Below are 17,268 nucleotides of genomic sequence, written 5' to 3'. Positions count from 1 at the left end.
GGATGCTGGGCACTCCGTAAGGACCATGGGGAATAGCGGCTCCGCAGGAGACTGGGCACATCTAAAGAAAGCTTTAGGACTAGCTGGTGTGCACTGGCTCCTCCCCCTATGACCCCCCTCCAAGCCTCAGTTAGGATACTGTGCCCGGACGAGCGTACATAATAAGGAAGGATATTGAATCCCGGGTAAGACTCATACCAGCCACACCAATCACACCGTACAACTTGTGATCTGAACCCAGTTAACAGTATGATAACAACGAAGGAGCCTCTGAAAAGATGGCTCACAACAACAATAACCCGATTTAGTTAACAATAACTATGTACAAGTATTGCAGACAATCCGCACTTGGGATGGGCGCCCAGCATCCACTACGGACTACGAGAAATAGATTTATCGGTAAGTAAAATCTTATTTTCTCTGACGTCCTAGTGGATGCTGGGAACTCCGTAAGGACCATGGGGATTATACCAAAGCTCCCAAACTGGCGGGAGAGTGCGGATGACTCTGCAGCACCGAATGAGAGAACTCCAGGTCCTCCTCAGCCAGGGTATCAAATTTGTAGAATTTAGCAAACGTGTTTGCCCCTGACCAAGTAGCTGCTCGGCAAAGTTGTAAAGCCGAGACCCCTCGGGCAGCCGCCCAAGATGAGCCCACTTTCCTTGTGGAATGGGCTTTTACAGATTTTGGCTGTGGCAGGCCTGCCACAGAATGTGCAAGCTGAATTGTACTACAAATCCAACGAGCAATAGTCTGCTTTAGAAGCAGGAGCACCCAGCTTGTTGGGTGCATACAGGATAAACAGCGAGTCAGACTTTCTGACTCCAGCCGTCCTGGAAACATATATTTTCAGGGCCCTGACCACGTCAAGTAACTTGGAGTCCTCCAAGTCCCTAGTAGCCGCAGGCACCACAATAGGTTGGTTCATGTGAAAAGCAGAAACCACCTTAGGGAGAAATTGAGGACGAGTCCTCAATTCTGCCCTGTCAGAATGAAACATTAAGTAAGGGCTTTTATATGATAAAAGCCGCCAATTCTGACACACGCCTGGTTGAAACCAGGGCTAACCGCATCGTCACCTTCCATGTGAGATATTTTAAGTCCATAGTGGTGAGTGGTTCAAACCAATGTGACTTAAGGAACCTCAAAACAACATTGAGATCCCAAGGTGCCACTGGAGGCACAAAAGGAGGTTGTATATGCAGTACCCCTTTTACAAATGTCTGAACTTCAGGTACTGAAGCCAGTTCTTTCTGGAAGAAAATCGACAGGGCCGAAATTTGAACCTTAATGGACCCTAATTTTAGGCCCATAGACAGTCCTGTCTGCAGGAAATGGAGGAAACGACCTAGTTGAAATTCCTCTGTAGGGGCCTTCTTGGCCTCACACCACGCAACATATTTTTGCCAAATGCGGTGATAATGTTTTGCGGTTACATCCTTCCTGGCTTTGACCAGGGTAGGGATGACTTCATCTGGAATGCCTTTTTCCTTCAGGATCCGGCGTTCAACCGCCATGCCGTCAAACGCAGCCGCGGTAAGTCTTGGAACAGACAAGGCCCCTGCTGGAGCAGGTCCTTTCTTAGAGGTAGAGGTCACAGGTCTTCCGTGAGCATCTCTTGAAGTTCCGGGTACCAAGTCCTTCTTGGCCAATCCGGAACCACGAGTATCGTTCTTACTCCTCTCCTTCTTATGATTCTCAGTACTTTTGGTATGAGAGGCAGAGGAGGGAACACATACACTGACTGGTACACCCACGGTGTCACCAGAGCGTCCACCGCTATTGCCTGAGGGTCCCTTGACCTTGCGCAATATCTGTCCATTTTCTTGTTAAGACGGGACGCCATCATGTCCACCTTTGGTTTTTCCCAATGGTTTACAAGCAGTTGGAAGACTTCTGGGTGAAGTCCCCACTCCCCCGGGTGGAGGTCATGCTGAGGAAGTCTGCTTCCCAGTTGTCCACTCCCTGAATGAACACTGCTGACAGTGCTATCACATGATTTTCCGCCCAGCAGAGAATCCTTGCAGCTTCTGCCATTGCCCTCCTGCTTCTTGTGCCGCCCTGTCTGTTTACGTGGGCGACAGCCGTGATGTTGTCCGACTGGATCAATACCGGTTGACCCTGAAGCAGAGGCTTTTCTTGACTTAGGGCATTGTAAATGGCCCTTAGTTCCAGGATATTTTTGTCTCCAGGCTTGACCATAAGCCCTGGATATTCCTTCCCTGTGTGACTGCTCCCCAGCCTCGCAGGCTGGCATCCGTGGTCACCAGGACCCAGTCCTGAATGCCGAATCTGCGGCCCTCTAGAAGATGAGCACTCTGCAACCACCACAGGAGGGACACCCTTGTCCTTGGTGACAGGGTTATCCGCTGATGCATCTGAAGATGCGACCCGGACCATTTGTCCAGTAGGTTCCACTGGAAAGTTCTTGTGTGGAATCTGCCGAATGGGATTGCTTCGTAGGAAGCCACCATTTTTACCCAGAACCCTTGTGCATTGATGCACTGAGACTTGGTTCGGTTTTAGGAGGTTCCTGACTAGCTCGGATAACTCCCTGGCTTTCTCCTCCGGGAGAAACACCTTCTTTCTGGACTGTGTCCAGGATCATCCCTAGGAACAGAAGACAAGTCGTCGGAACCAGCTGCGATTTTGGAATATTGAGAATCCACTCGTGCTGCCGCAACACTACCTGAGATAGTGCTACACCGACCTCCAACTGTTCTCTGGATCTTACCCTTATCAGGGAATCGTCCAAGTAAAGGATAACTAAAATTCCCTTCCTTCGAAGGAATATCATCATTTCGGTCATTACTTCAGTAAAGACCCGGGGTGCCGTGGACCATCCCTACGGCAGCGTCTGAACTGATAGTGACAGTTCTGTACCATAACCTGAGATACCTTTGGTGAGAAGGGTAAATTTTGACATGAAGGTAAGCATCCTTGATGTCCCGAGACATCATGTAGTCCCCTTCTTCCAGGTTTGCAATCGCTGCTCTGAGTGACTCAATTTTGAATTTGAACCTCTGTATGTAAGTGTTCAAAGATTTTAGATTTTAAAATCGGTCTCACCGAGCCGTCTGGCTTCGGTACCACAATAGTGTGGAATAATACCCCGTTCCCTGTTGCAGGAGGGGTACCTTTATTATCACCTGCTGGGAATACAGCTTGTGAATGGCTTCCAAAACTGCCTCCCTGTCAGCGGGAGACGTCGGTAAAACAGACTTTTGGAAACGGCGAGGGGAATACGTCTCGAATTCCAATTTGTACCCCTGAAATATTACCTGAAGGATCCAGGGGTCTACTTGCGAGTGAGCCCACTGCGCACTGAAATTCACTGAGAACGGGCCCCCACCGTGCCTGAACTTGTAAAGCCCTAGCGTCATACTGAGGGCTTGGCAGCGGTGGAAAAGGGTTTCTGTTCCTGGGAACTGGCTGATCTCTGCAGCCATTTTCCTCTCCCTCTGTCACGAGCAGAAAAGAGGAACCCTTTTGTCCGCTTGCCAACCAGGACTGCGCCTGATAATACGGCGTCTTATTTTGAGAGGCTACCTAGGGTACATCCCCTTTTTTAAGGCAATACTTCCAAATGCCGTTTGGAATCCCTGACCACTTTACTAGAATACAAAACACTTATACTTGATGCCAGTCGGCAAATATTCCGCTGTGCATCATGCATATATAGAAAAGCATCTTTTAATTGCTCTATAGGCAATAATATACTGTATCTAGGATATCAATATTTCCAGTCAGGGAATCCGACCACGCCACCCAGCACTGCACATCCAGGCTGAGGCGATTGCTGGTCGCAGTATAACACCAGTATGTGTGTAAATACATTTTAGGATATTCTCCTGCTTTTTATCAGCAGGATCCTTAAGGGCGGCCATCTCAAGAGAGGGTAGAGCCCTTGTTCTTACAATCGTGTGAGCGCCTTATCCCCTGTAGGGGGTGTTTCCCAACGCACCCTAACCTCTGGCGGGAAAAGGTATACTGCCAATAACTTTTTAGAATTATCAATTGTTATCGGAGGAAAACCCACGCATCATCACACACCTCATTTTATTTTTCAGAGTCAGGAAAACTATAGGAAGTTTTTCCTCACCAAACATAATACCCCTTTTTTTGGTGGTATTCATATTATCAGAAAAGTGTAAACATTTACCATTGCCTCAATCATGCAATGTGTGGCCCTATTGGAAATCACGGTTGTCTCTTCACCGTCGACACAGGAGCCAGTATCCGTGTCGGCGTCTGTATCTGAGGTAACGGGCGCTTTAGAGCCCCTGTATGAGACGTCTGGACAGGCACAAGCTGAGTAGCCGGCTGTCTCATGTCAACCACTGTCTTTTATACAAAGCTGACACTGTCACGCAATTTCAACAGTACATCCACTCAGGTGTCGACCCCCTAGGGGGTGACAACACTATTACAGACACTCTACTCCGTCTCCACATCATTTTTCTCCTCATACATGTCGACACAAAAGTACCGACACACAGCACACACACAGGGAATGCTCTGATAGAGGACAGGACCCACTAGCCCTTTGGGGAGACAGAGGGAGAGTTTGCCAGCACACACCAGAGCGCTATATATATACAGGGATAACCTTATATAAGTGTTTTTCCCTTTATAGCTGCTGTATTGTTTATACTGCGCCTAATTTGTGCCCCCCTCTCTTTTTTAACCCCTTTCTGTAGTGTAGTGACTGCAGGGGAGAGCCAGGGAGCTTCCCTCCAACTGAGCTGTGAGGGAAAATGGCGCCAGTGTGCTGAGGAGATAGGCTCCGCCCCTTTCTCGGCGTCCTTATCATCCGTTTTTTTATATGTTTTGGCAGGGGTTAAATGCATCCATATAGCCCAGGAGTTATATGTGATGCATTTATTTTAGCCATATAAGGTTTTATCGATTTATTGCGTCTCAGGGCGCTGCCCCCCCAGCGCCCTGCACCCTCAGTGACCGGAGTGTGAAGTGTGCTGAGAGCAATGGCGCACAGCTGCGGTGCTGTGCGCTACCTTATCTGAAGACAGGATCGTCTTCTGCCGCCGATTTCACCGGACCTCTTCGCTCTTCTGGCTCTGTAAGGGGGACGGCGGCGCGGCTCCGGTGACCCATCCAGGCTGAACCTGTGATCGTCCCTCTGGAGCTAATGTCCAGTAGCCTAAGAAACCCGATCCACTCTGCACTCAGGTGAGTCCGTTTCTTCTCCCCTTAGTCCCACGATGCAGTGAGCCTGTTGCCAGCAGGTCTCACTGAAAATAATAAACCTAAACTAAAACTTTCACAAAGAGCTCAGGAGAGCCCCTAGTGTGCACCCTTCTCGTCGGGCACAGAAATCTAACTGAGGCTTGGAGGGGGGTCATAGGGGGAGGAGCCAGTGCACACCAGCTAGTCCTAAAGCTTTCTTTAGATGTGCCCAGTCTCCTGCGGAGCCGCTATTCCCCATGGTCCTTACGGAGTTCCCAGCATCCACTAGGACGTCAGAGAAATATTAAATTAAGCAAATTGTGTTTATATATCATGCTTAGGTTTAATTGTGTGGTGAGGGAAAAGATTTGCTTCTGTTTGTCCACATCAGTGGCGGAAATGCCGGAGACAACGGAGTCGGCTGCCGTCGAGCTCCAGCCATGAAGGGGGCACCTCCTCCATTATCTCCCATTCCATCCATACCCATCTGCTGTAATAGAGAGGAGCCGCCGCCGAGCGCAGTGCCTGGCAGCATCACAGGCGCTCGCTCCTCCTCCCTGTGATGGTCTACGGTGCTCACTGCTCTTTGCTGTGCTTTGGTCACGGATGTGACATCCGACTGCGACACAGAAGCCTGACAGAGGAGCCCACTGGGAGACCCTGGCAGTGTGTGTGGGAGTGCAGAGAGGGTGATGCAGCTGTCACTCTGCAGGTGGGTGGGAGAGAGCAGCAGGCGCCGCGTAGCAGTGTGTGTTGCCAGTCAGGACGATATGGCCCAAAAAAGTACAGGGGAGGGGGAGGGGAAGTGGACAGTGATGCCGGCGGTAGGGAAATTTCAGCTTAGACAGACACCATCAGCAGCCGCCGTCACATCGATAGTGAGTAGTGACAGCGTTGCTGTGCAGCCGCGTTCAGGGCACTGCTCTCAGGCGGAGCAACATAGATGCGGACCCAGAGGGGAAGATTCTGTGTTGTGCTGGATGCCTGACACAGTTCTCCTTCTACAGCTGAGGGAATGACTGTGGTCTGATTGTAAATGGTCTGTCAACCTACAATGGGGAGGGGAGCAGATTACTTCCTGCCTGGTGGCTGGGGGGCCACTCCCCCGAGACTAGCAGCCACTGTACAATGCACTGCAGCCGTGAATTGTCTGTTCTCCTTAATCCCTCCTCCGTTGCCAATGCTGCAGTCAAGGCAGGGATGTGTGGTGAGCTAAATGGCTCAGGAGGCACTGTCTAGCACCAGAGCCAGATTTACACGCAATATATGAGCCAAGTGGTGCATGTGGGCATTATACACAGGTGCAGCAGTATAAACTCCTGGAAATTTGCTGAGTTTTGATCAGAGATGTTCGGAAAAGATTGGCAGTGCCTCACCTGCCATAGACTTTTTACTTCAGAGTTTTGACTATAAAAATGATTAGAATAATGCAAAGAAGAAATTTCTAACATATTCTTTGTATTTTTCATATACTTTATACGGTAAAAACTCTGGCACAAACATAAGTATAACAGGAAAGGCTCTGCCTAACCTGCCTCACCCCACCGCACGTCACTGGGTCAAGGTGAGTACAGTACATAGCGTCTGGCTGGCCTGTGCTAATTTTAGGAAGGAGGGGGAAGACAGGACAATTTTTAAATATGCAGTATTTTAATTAGCCATCTTTCTGGGAGGAGAGAGAGGAATCCCCTTTCATTAGCAGGGGGGCAGAGCCTATTGCTTTATCTTATCACTGTATAGTGCAGACCTGCCAGTGGTTGACATGATAGGTCTCCACAGCATATGTCTCACTCATGGGGTTTGGGGGCTCAGATGTAATTGGTGGGTGCCTGCAGAGATTGTGCCCAGGTATTGCACATGAGCCACTGACAGCTTCCTCCATAATCATACTTTATTCCCAGGTCTTTTTTTTCTACTAGAAGCGTATTGTTGGAGTGACCAGATCATATTGCCCATTACCGCTTTCCACCATAACACAGGAACGTCCTTCAAAGTAGACTTTATTGGACTTCTTTAGTAGTTTCTTAGGGTTGGTATCGAAATCCCAGCGCTGCCTATCCCAACAGTCAGAAAGCCGACATTGGCATCCCGACAGATCCCAGTAAATGTTTTACCATACCCCTACTCACTCCTCTTGCAGCCTATTGCTAACTGTCCCCTGACGTAGCCTAACCCTAACCTGCCTGTTGACTGTGTGCGAACGGGGGTCACGCCATCTTCTATTTCGCCTCCGGGCATCTTGTTTGAAATTACGCCCCTGGTCTACATATTTTATGCTTAGCAGTCACCTGCACTGTTTTTACCTATCACATCGACCATAAATAATTTTAATTGGTCCCGGACCACCAACCCGAGGCACCTGGAACACAGTTTGAGAACCACTGGGTTAGTGTGTACCCAGCATTAGTACATTATTTATTCCACATGCTAATTTTGACAGTTTGTAAACTTCCTGTTTAATATACAATACTGGGCCCTGGTTCAATTCCATTCCAATATATATGTTCAGTAATATTGTTAGTCACAGCGATAAAATAATGGAATATAAAGCCTTGGGGAGCGATAAATAGCACGGTGGTAAAGTACCAACCAATCAGCTCCTAACTGCCATGTTACAAGCTTGGTTTAAAAAACGACAGCTAGCTAGTTGGTTAGTACTTTATCGCTGTGCTATTTATCAGGCTTGATAAATCTGGGCCATTGTTTACTTATTAAAATAAATCTGGTACGCTATATAGCACTGGCGAGTATTACAGGGAGTACCATATGCTGCCTGTGTGTGGTGCTGAGCGCACATACAGGGGTATAGCACAGCGCAGCGGATCTCTGATTGAGGGGGAAGACATTAAAGTTTCCCGTCACGCGGCGGCCGCCGCTGATTGGCTGAGACGCGCCTCCCTGCACCGGGGAGAACACGCGCATCACACACACACAGGGACCGACAGCAGCGAGTGGATGACAGCGGATGTGAGACTTCCTGCCGCTACTTCGTGGGGCTCTTTCTAATCCCTCCCTGAGTGACCACCGCCCAGGCCTGACAATGTACCGAGCGGCCAGCAGCTGAACCCTGGCATGGTGAGACCTCCTGTGCTGGTGTGCTGGGATTATTGCAGACTAGTCATATGTTATGTGCTGCTCAGGGATTTGCTGGGGGAAGGGATCACGTAAACTACAAAATCATTATTAAACAATAGGATCAGCTCATTGTTGAAAGAATGTAAAACTGCATCGTTTGGACAGGCTTCCAGAAGTTGCGGTGGAACTACAAGTTTCAGCATGCCTCTAAAGGCAGCCTGGGGCTACTGCTGTCATTCTCTGTACTGCACCATTAAATACTGTAATTTTTAAATCCCTGTTCAAAAATGAAACTATTCTGTTTGACGTGTTTTTATTCTCTGCATGCACTCGGAGTGTTCCTGTGTGTTCCCCTTTATTTCGGTTCCGGTATGAATGGTCGACCATGTTATGGTCGACAGTCATTAGGTCGACCACTATTGGTCGACATTGACATGGACACATGGTCGACACGTGAAAATGGTCGACACGTGAAAGGCCGACACATGAAAAGGTCGACATGAGTTTTTTTTTACTTTTTTGGGTGTCGTTTTTTGCGTAAAGTGACTGGGAACCCCAATTAGTGCACCGCGTTCGCTCGCCATGCTTCGGGCATGGTGCCTTCGCTTCGCTCAGCACAGATTACCGTTTCAATCGTAGTCCACGTGGATCGTAAAGTATGGAAAAGTTCCCCAAAAGAAAAAAAAGTTAAACTCATGTCGACCTTTTCATGTGTCGACCTTTCACGTGTCGACCATTTTTCATGTGTCGTCCATGTCAATGTCGACCAATAGTGGTCGACCTAATGACTGTCGACCATAACATGGTCGACCATGTGAACGGATACCCTTTATTTCCTACCTCTCCCTGACCTTATGGTGCTCCCAGTGACACAGTCCACTTTGTGTGTCCTGTAATCGGTGTCACATTCTCCACCTGTGGCTAATTCACAACTGGTTCTCCTAATTCAGTTGCCAGCTGATGCTCCTGCTGTACAAAAATAATTTTAATTGAGTCTACAGTTCTATTTTTAATTGTCATCATCGCTAATAACTAGTGCAGACTTTTGTAGTACACTTATGTTATTTACAACCATCTAATTATCTTGCATCACCGATGTGTCTTCCTGCTCCCATCACACTTTATTTTATTTTAATTGTAAATGTAATAATCATTTGAGTTGCTTACTTTTGGAAATGGAATTGTTAAGTAGTATCACTTTTTTTACATATTGACAATTTAGAACTTAAGGGCCCTACACACCTAGCGACCCGCTGCCCGACGGCCGATACGGCGGGGGGGAAGGGAGGTGACGGGGTGAGTGAAGTTTCTTCACTCCCCCAGTCACCCGGCTCCATAGCACTGCATGCTTATATGGACGAGATTGTCCATATTGGCCTGCATGTTTAAACGAGCCAGAACCAGTGATGAACGAGTGCTGGGCTGTGCAATGTTCATCGCTGGTGCCTACACACTGAAAGGTATGAACAGTATCTCATTCATTAATGAACGAGATCGTTCATATCTTTCACTGGTATCGACCAGTGTGTAGGGCCCATTAGACTAGTGGTTCTCAAACTGTGTCATCACACCCTGGTGTGCCTCAGTGCACTTGCAGGGTTGCCCTGGATTGGTGTCTGTCCACGGCCAATTCAAATTATTTTTGATCAATGTAATAGTCAAAACCAGTGCTGGTGGCTGCCAATCATAAAATATGTGGGCAGACAGAAGAAATCTTGTCCCTCACACAATTGAACTTAAGGATGACATTTCATTTAATATTTCTTTCTAAATTTCTTATGAACCATTTTGGCCTAGGGCTGCTGTAAAAAAAATTCTTACACTTTTAGGGTGCCGTGATTTTAAAAAGTTGGGGCTACCACTGCCCTACCTCCCCTTTTTTTTTATTTGGGTGGGGGGTGTCTACAGGAGCACTTCTATGGAGCCGGGTGACGGGGGGAGTGAAGAAACTTCACTCCCCCCCCCCCCCCCCCCGTCACTGCCCCCCTGCTGCCGAGTCGTCCGTATCCGTCGTCCGGCAGCGGAGCGGCCAATGTGTAGGGCCCTTTACTGTTGGTCCTTCCTGTTCGGCATACCCCTTGCTATGGAATACATATGTATTCCCGGCGGACGGGATGCCGGTGGTCAGTATCCCGACAGCGAAATTCCACCCGCCAGAATGCCAGCAGCGGGGCGAGCGGTACGAGTCCCCTTGCGGGCTCGATGCACTGGCCACAAGATCTATTCCCACTCCCATCGGTGTCATGGACACCCACAAGTGGGATTTGCCCCTGTGAGCCGTTATTCCGGCTGGCGGGATTCCGGTGTTTGTATCGTGACTACCGGGATCCCTACAGCCGGCAAATTGACTGCCACCCCTTGCTACATGAAGTGTTTATTGATATGGGTTGGGTTACTGGCGTGTGATCAGGTCTCTGTCTGCTGTACACTTAAACTTACCATCGCATACGTATAGTTGCATTCACGTCTTCCTCTTATTCTAGATCTATTTTGCCTAAAAATATGAGTAATTCTAGGTATTCTTTTTGGTTTGTTTCTTTTATATCCAGGCCCGGATGTTTTTCACAGCCTGCAAGGTTGATAACTGACTGTTGCAGATGCCAATAAGATTTACCTTTGAGCTTGCAGAATCAGCCGGTACTAAATCCTTGAAACAGTCTCACTATATGTTCTCAGGCAGTTTGGAGATGGTAACCATCTATCCACCTCCTTAACTGAACTCACAGCATCTGGCCCCATACACCCAAGTGTGCTTGTGCGAGGATCACTGGGTACAGCAATGTTTCCCCTAGATCAGGCATGTCCAAACTGCGGCCCTCCAGCTGTTGAGAAACTACACATCCCAGCATGCCCTGACACAGTTTTGCTGTCAGAATACTAAAGCTGTGTCAGGGCATGCTGGGATGTGTCGTTTTTCAACAGCTGGAGGGCCGCAGTGTGGACATGCCTGCCCTAGATGAACCAGTGGGATGCGGTTATATACAGTACCAACGCCGGGATCCCGAACGCTGAGTAGCCCGCCGGGTGGCATGCCAACCAGCAAGGACTATTCCCACCCGTGGATGTCCAAGAGTGGGAATAGAACCTGTGGCGAGCGCAGTGAGTCCGTTGCATTGTGAGCACAGTGAGCCACCAAAGGGCTTCATTGTGCACACACACACACACACACACACACACACACACACACACACACACACACACACACACACACACACACACACACACACACACACACACACACACACACACACACACACACACACACACACACACACACTGGCCATCTAACAGCCGGGATCCTGGTGTCCTCCGACCGGCGGTCACATCAACCCGAACCAGTCTAAGAACAGTGCCTTTTTAAATCCATTCTTGGCCTTTGCGATGAGTGTCCCCATCATTAGAGAGGTTTCTACAGAAATTTCTTACTAGCTACTGTCTCATAGTTTGGCTTTGATTCCATACCTGTAGGGTCTGACTCCCAAGAATTCTAAAGAAGATGTAATGGAGTTTGAATTGGGGATTCTGTATGGGTTGATTAGGAGTTCGTCACATGGGGTGTGTGACTTGGTGCATGCTGTTACTGTAGATTCACTGTATACTGATCTTTCTGGCTTGAAAGCCTGCTCTGTGAGGCTTGGAAAAATCTTCAATTGAAGTTTCAGAGTTCTAGCAGACTCTTTTTATAGAGGACAATGGGAAAAAAATGGGAGAATCCACCTTATGTGTATGCTAGCACAATTCAGTTTCTTAAGGTCACCGCCATTGCAATCCCTAATGTGGTAGACTGTGTATCTAGCTGCTGATGGCTCTAAATTTTTTCTTCGTCTTGGGTCCGTAAAACCATTGAAAAATAGCCAAAGCAACATTTGGAGGGGTTGCAATCTGGGGTGATTTGGTCAGAATTGGTGAATCGCGTACAGGCTATCCCTTTGCCTGACCAACAGCCTCACAGGTGTTCACAAAGGTCATCGCTGTGCTACTGAGTGCAGAAGTTAGGATGGAGATTATTTTTGTGTAAATTATCTTTTAAACAAACAATCTACAGGCCTCGACTTTACTTCTGGATTATTACCAGGGGATGGCACAAGCTCTGGAGGCCAACATTCATTATCCTTTACCTGGTATTGCTGTTTAACTCTTGGCAGTAGAGATTGTTTCTTCCAGGGCATAGATTCTTTGCAAGTACTTGCAAAATTAATATTGGCTCTTAGACAGACATCATTGTGTTTCAACATGAAAGTTATGCAGTTTTCAAGGTTTCATTCCATATCAAACTCTTTCAAATGTAGAACGTTGCACATTTGTTTGATAGGTGTGACATCTGTACCTACTTCAGTAGCTAAAGTACAACAATATACTTCCATTTGGAACTGGACAGTTGTGACAACAGATGCAAGCCTTTGGAACTGAGGATATCTTGGTCTTTATTTGCCAGTTTTATTGTCTGTGGCCAAAGCTGAAGCATCATTAGACTAATTTCCTGTAATCCGGGATGGTTCTACACAATCTAGTTCAGGGGCGACCTCTTTTACTGGAAAAAAAAAAGGATGGGTACACCTCAACCACAAGGGATGCACAAAGAGCTCCTTTGCAACAAAGAAGACCAGAATTTTGTGTTGGGTAAAAAAAATTTCACTGCACTATTGGCAGAGTCCCTACCAGTAGTAGAAAATAGGCAGATTACCTCAGCAGTCAGACCCCTGAAGTCCCTCAACCTAGAAGTGTTTAAGCAGAGTATGGGCTGGTGGGTTCGCCAGGTATAGTCTTAATGTCTTCTCAGCTGGACTACATTATGCAGGTTCTTCTGCTAAATACCATGACAGCTGGTAATACTGCCCAGCATTTAAAAACATAAACAAAATTCAGGTACTGTGGGTGATAATGGAGTGGCCAAGACCAGTGGATCTCCGCACCAGTCTAAAGGGGCCTACACACTGGGCGATATCTTGAAAGATCTGAACAATATAGTTCCTAAATGAACGATAAATCGTTCATATCTTTCAGTGTGGACGCATCAACGATGGAAGATGCGCATGCCCGCAATCGTTCATCGTTGAACCATGCCAGTCAATTTGGACGATATAGATGTATGTACTCTCATATCGTCCAAATTGAGCATCAATATCGTCCAGTGTGTAGTAAAAATTGACAATCGATAATATTGTTGCTTGATAATATCGGTGGTCGAAAACATCGCCCAGTGTGTATGCCCCTTTAAAGTATCACCAACAGGTCATGGTTTGTGGGATTCTTTAATCGTATACAAGTGAGTTAGCTTAATAGGTTGGCTAAGAAAAACTCAAAAATAACCTGTTGGGAAAGCTTGAGGAATGAGGTTGAGAACCACTGGCCAAGGAGCTTGTTGTCTGCAGATATTTTCAGAATGACTGTGAGTCTGCTTTTTCTCTGAGGAAGAATCTGCTAACCTAGGGACATTTTTACCACGAGGGATTAGTTTTAGCAGTGTGACTTCTGAAGCCATGGTCCTTAAGGAGGGCTAATCTGATGCAGTGGTTCATACCTTGCTTACATCTAAAAATCCCGTGTCTGCAAATTATTACAGGAAGTCCCTGAATATCGGTGGTATATGAGGGTAGAGGTTGCCTGAATAATCCAAATCTCATTAAATCTGAGATACATGTACAGCACCTACAGTATTGTATATAGCCATTAATGTGGATATTGTTCACTCTGGAGCAAAGCCAGAAATGAAAATACACAACAGAGCTATTTAGTTGTTTTGGGCTTGCTTGTCGCATTGAGAAGCAACAATGTGGCTAAACCCATCTAAAGTACTGGGCACACTGCTGAAAATGCAGTTTGCGTGCCCAAAAGCCTGAATTTTCGTGCATTACTGTTCGCCACCTCAGGAGGGGGCAAGCAGAAATGATGGGCATTTGCGGTACTTCTGCACAATCTGCCTAACAATTAGATAGCTCTGGTGGGCACCCAAAAAATAACTGAATTCCCCCCCTTGAAAGAATTGCACGCACACATTTCCTCAATTATCCAACCGTTTCTGCCCAGTTACTTTTGTTTTTACACAATGGTTTGGATAAAGTGTTTAAACTGGGTCCTTTTAAGTTTCAGTTTGCTGCTCTTTGGATGTCTGTCTAGAAAGTGGGGCAAGCGTTACCGTGGGGTGTGACACATTAGTGGTACAGTGGAGCCCTCTATTAGCTTACGGAGTTCTTTTGCACCTCCACTTTACTCCTTTACTGATTTTTTTTTTTTTCTTTATATAAAGAAAACAATCCTGGTTAAACGCACCAATGTAATGTCAAATATGTAGTACAGGTTGAGTATCCCATATCCAAATATTCCGAAATACAGACTTTTTTGAGTGAGATAGTGAAACCTTTGTTTTCTGATGGCTCAATGTACACAAACTTTGTTTAATACATAAAGTTATTAATAATACTGTATTAAATGACCTTCAGGCTGTGTATATGAAACATAAATGAATTGTGTGAATGTAGACACACTTTGTTTAATGCAAAAAGTTATAAAAAATATTGGCTAAAATTACCTTCAGGCTGTGTGTATAAGGTGTATATGAAACATAAATGCATTCTTTGATTAGATTTAGGTCCCATCACCATGATATCTCATTATGGTATGCAATTATTCCAAAATACGGAAAAATCCCATATCCAAAATACCTCTGGTCCCAAGCATTTTGGATAAGGGATACTCAACCTGTATTATACTTTTATAGGACCAGTATATTGTGTAGCACTGTACAAAGAAGGTTTATTCAATCACGTCAGTCCTTCGCCCCTTTGGACACTGCTCTCCCTCATTTATATCCACAAGTTGACTTGTAGATAGAAATTTGTTTGGTCGAGAGAGCCTGCAGATGTTCAAGTGTTTTAAAACTAATACAAAAGTTAGTTCTTAATAATTATGACCAGTGTCATGCTGACCATATGAAGGCACAGCTGGGAGTTATTACTGCAGTACGGGAGTTATACTGCGTGAGTCCTCTGCAGCACTTGTTTTTTTTATAATTTTATTTTATTGACAGGTGAGTAACAATAACATACATAATAAGAAAAATACGTTATACATAAGAATATCTAAGGATATATCGTCTCGCTATAGTAATAATAAGTGGTATTTTACCAGTACCTTAGCAGCACCCCTTGTATCCCCTAGTGAAGTAAAACTTTGTACTCAAGGAGCTGAACCTGTACAAGTTGATGGTAGGGAGTTACCACGATCGGGCCTGTTGAACATTAAGAAGCGGTGTATTCAGTAGGGGGGTGTGGAGTCGAGTGATTCTAAAAGATACCATTTGGTATCTTTAAAACATTTCCTTAGTGCTTCTTTGGTAATTGGGGAGAGGGTCAGAACATAGGGTAACCAAGTATTAAAGTACTGTGCTGTTAGCCTTTCCTTCTGCAAAGTGGTATTTGTCCAGTCAAGGTGGAAGAGGTGTGAGATCCTAGGGTGTACCAGTGTAATGGGTATTGGGTCGGTGGAGATCCATTGTGAAAGGATTGTCTTCTTTGTGGCCGCTGATAATTTAATCAATAGGATACGTTGTCCCTTAGTTAGTCTGGTAGGCGTTGATTTCGGATATATGCCCCAAAATGCCCATGTCTTAGTAATGTCAAATTGTATTTGCAGATCTATTGTAATGTATGATTGGAGTGCTTGCCATAGTGTCTGCACCTTGGGGCAAGACCACAGGCAGTGAACCAGGTCTGCATCCAGAGCAGCACATTTAAAACAGTGGGATGAGGGGGCAGCTCCCATGAGGTGTCGTAATTTTGGGGTAACGTATGCTCTATGTAGGATTTTCTGGTGCATTTCGGAGTATGAAATGGAACCCAGTGTTTTGTCTAGATAAGTGTTGGCCTCTAGTATCACTTTTAAGGAGAGATCCGGGAACTCCATTCTCCATTTCATAAGTCCCACTGAGCCTGTGTCTATGTTTAGTAGGGTGCGAGAGTGTGAATATATAAAGGCTGTGGAAAAGGTGTTATTCATGGACAGGCGTAGTGTTTTATCCATATTATGAGATTTATCATGTTGCGGTATCAAGGATAGGGTCCTCTGTACGTAACTGCAGGCTTGAAGGAATGGGAATAATGGTATCTGTAAATGTGGGAAACGCGCTATGGCCTGCGAGTGTGTTAGTAGAGTCAGTGTTTCGGCATTCAAAAATTGGTGGATATATTTCAGGCCTCCATTGTGCCAGGTATGAAATATATGTGAGGTTGTGTGGGGTTGAAAGTCTGGATTACCCCAAAGAGGTAGGAACAGTGATTTGTATCGTGATATTCCAAGTCGTGAGCGAACTGATCGCCATGCTGTGCAAGTGGAGGATATAAGTAAATTGTTTTTTGCTCTATTTGGCATGGAGTTGGGGGTTGTATGCAACAGGGTTATCAGGTTCCAAGAAGGTGTGAAGGATTGTTCTAGATATGTGTTTGCATACATGCTCTGTCCGCTGATCCAGTCCACTGCAATCCTATAATTAGCTGCTAGAGCATAAGTATATAGACATGGTAAATTTAATCCACCAAGAGACCGAGGTTGGCGCAATTTGAACAATGAAAATCTAGGGCGTTTTCCCGCCCAAATAAATGTGGATAATGCTTTATCCAATTGAGTGAATGTGTCCTTGGGTGGAATCAGCGGGAGCATCTGAAGCACATATAAGAAGCGTGGGAAGCTAATCCTCTGCAGCACTTGTATACTGTATTTGCAGAAGTTATTTATAGATATTCATTCTTCTGCCTTCCCGCTTTTTAACAGTTCCCAGTAGTGTGATGTCTTTTTTTATTTTCTGGTGGCGACCATTTTCTGCTATAAGAGAAGTGTGTGCGTTGGCATGTTTCATTGGGTACTGGTAACTCATAGACCCCTGTACTATTATTATACAGTGTGTGACTGCCAGTCTGTTTGCTGGAGGCTTATATTGTGATGATCAGCTGGCCATTAGGCCATTGCAGTTTGTATTTGCTAAGGTGCCATCTAAATGTCTTGTTAGCAGCT

At 46.1% G+C, this 17,268-nt stretch overlaps 1 protein-coding gene across 1 annotated transcript in view; it reads left to right on the top strand.

Annotated features, from left to right (window-relative positions):
• Window positions 1-7,971: 7,971 nt before the first annotated feature.
• The window catches only part of ATP10D (ATPase phospholipid transporting 10D (putative)), a 226,649-nt gene continuing 217,352 nt past the window's right edge, over window positions 7,972-17,268 (top strand). Inside the window, exon 1 of the mRNA XM_063920975.1 lies at window positions 7,972-8,262. The gene's annotated coding sequence lies outside the window, so the exon portion shown is untranslated. The remainder of the gene's footprint in view (window positions 8,263-17,268) is intronic.

This window comes from Pseudophryne corroboree, chromosome 1, assembly GCF_028390025.1.
Source record: "Pseudophryne corroboree isolate aPseCor3 chromosome 1, aPseCor3.hap2, whole genome shotgun sequence".
Classification (NCBI taxonomy): domain Eukaryota; kingdom Metazoa; phylum Chordata; class Amphibia; order Anura; family Myobatrachidae; genus Pseudophryne; species Pseudophryne corroboree.
This window is presented reverse-complemented; position numbering and strand designations above follow the sequence as displayed.